Genomic DNA, 2,223 nt, shown 5'->3' with positions numbered 1-2,223 from the left:
AAACAGCTATAAAAAACGTTTATCGGACGGTCGAGCATCGAGCCCGAAACATGGCATAATTTGCCGAACGGGCGAGACATCGAGCGGATGAATTAATCCGGATGAAAAAACCGAATTTTCAATTCATCCGAATCAATGCTGTCCGGACATTGAATTAATCCGGATTTTTACAACACTATTTTTAAACTTAAATTTTAGGTTAGGTTCAAAAATCGTTATCGTCTTCATCCCGGTTGACACGGCCTCCAATAGCACTCGACTTTGCTACGTTGCCACTACATTTCATGTTCGCATGCGAATGAAATTTCGAATGCTGTTCAAAAATGCACTTTTTAATTCGTGTGCGAATTTTGCCGCTCGACTTTGTTCGCATTCGAGGATTCTCGCATGGTTTCGAAAATACGGCCCCTGATTCCCTCTCTCTATAACCTTTAACCGATTCCAAGCGATCTATCGGTTTTAACCGCGGTTAAGCCCTTGGTTGACCTTGAAAAGTCCCTTCATAACATAACCAATCGTGTCCGCTTGGACGTGTTTGGTTGAAGAAACTTGGTAACTTGTCAGCTGTCGCTGGCATCATTTTGTTTGTTTCTAAATAATACCCCAGACGCCTTAAACATAAATATAAAAAAAGGAAACTTATTAGCCATAATAGCTATCGTGTCATCTTTAAAATGAAAACAATTTGTTGTTTGTTTATTTTTTCCCGCACTTATTTTAATATTTTTGACATTTGACGTTTAGAAAACAGCTCCGGACGTGGGTAATTACTGTTCCAAATTGATGACGTATAAAGGGCTAATTTGTGACGTCACGTATCTCAAAACAGTTATAAAATATAACCGCTTGGACTCATGGTGGCCGCCATTTTTATAGTGGTTGTGTCCTTTTGATGTTGGTCACTCTGAAAATGTTTTGTGTTGCCAACAAAAAATATATTAAATAACGGTAATGAAGTTGACATTTGACGTGTGAGTATAGCGGATTGCCTAGTTTTTGACGATTTGTAAACGACGCTAGGGTATAATGTATATCGTCTGGAACAGGCGATGTATCTTTCTCCTTATTTAATACGTGAATAATGTATCACCATCTTTATTTAAAGGTATTTGGTTCAGTTTCTCAAAACCGAATTATTGTGAATTGTCCGTCTGCGTTGTTTATAATAGAATAATATATTGAGTTGTTGACAGAATAATAGATTTTTTCTATATAAACCCTTTATAATTACAAACCCTCATAAAATCATCTATATTTTAATTCTTATATATGGTTGTACCTATTAATGTGGATGTGGAAACACTGTACATGGAAGGAAAGTAAAACTTAAAAAAGTAATAGTAAAAATAGAAAGAAAATAAGTGTTTTTAACTGAATTTGTTAAGTAAATACAAGCAAAAAGTTAAATGAATATCAGGATTTTCATGGTATTAGGATTTTTAAGATTCAAGATTATCAGAATGATAAAACAAATATTTTAAAATGCACGCATCTATTCTAAGTTGATTGAAACTTTGTCTCATTTTAGGTGAGGATTACTTTCTTTCATAAATTTTAATGAAATTCTTAAAGAAGTACCAGAAAAATCACAGATCTAACGCAACTATCTTAAATTCTTACCAATATGTAACTTTCTATTTTGTATTTTTGTAAACATAACCTCTCAAAAACTTTAGATGTTTTGTTTCCCTACAGTTGGCACAATTAAAATTTGTCAGAGTGACCAACATCGAAAGGACACAATCACGCACAATGGCGGCCCCCTAGTAGTGGTCATTTACTTTTCATTGAATTGGCAGTCCATGTATAGTTATAAGTTCGTGCCCAGGCGCCTTAAACATAAATATCAAAAAAGAAAACTTATTAGCCATAATAACTATTGTGTCATCTTTAAAATGAAAATAATTTGTTGTTTGTTTTTAATTTTTTCCCGCACTTATTTTAATATTTTTGACATTTGACGTTTAGAAAACAGCTCCGGACGTGGGTAATTACTGTTCCAAATTGATGACGTATAAAGGGCTAATTGGTGACGTCACGTATCTCAAAACAGTTATAACACTATAACCGCTTGGACTCGTTTGGTTAATACCATTTAGGAACGGTAATTACCGATAGACCGCTTGGAATCGGTTAATGTCAGCACTATTACAATCGAAAATCCGTTGACAGCTGTCACTTATAACGCCTATTAATGGCGGCACGGTAGGCGTGACCTCCGAA

This window comes from Anthonomus grandis, chromosome 9 (assembly GCF_022605725.1).
Source record: "Anthonomus grandis grandis chromosome 9, icAntGran1.3, whole genome shotgun sequence".
NCBI classification, from domain to species: Eukaryota; Metazoa; Arthropoda; class Insecta; order Coleoptera; family Curculionidae; genus Anthonomus; species Anthonomus grandis.
The sequence above is the reverse complement of the archived record's forward strand: the minus strand, read 5'-3'. Positions refer to the sequence as shown.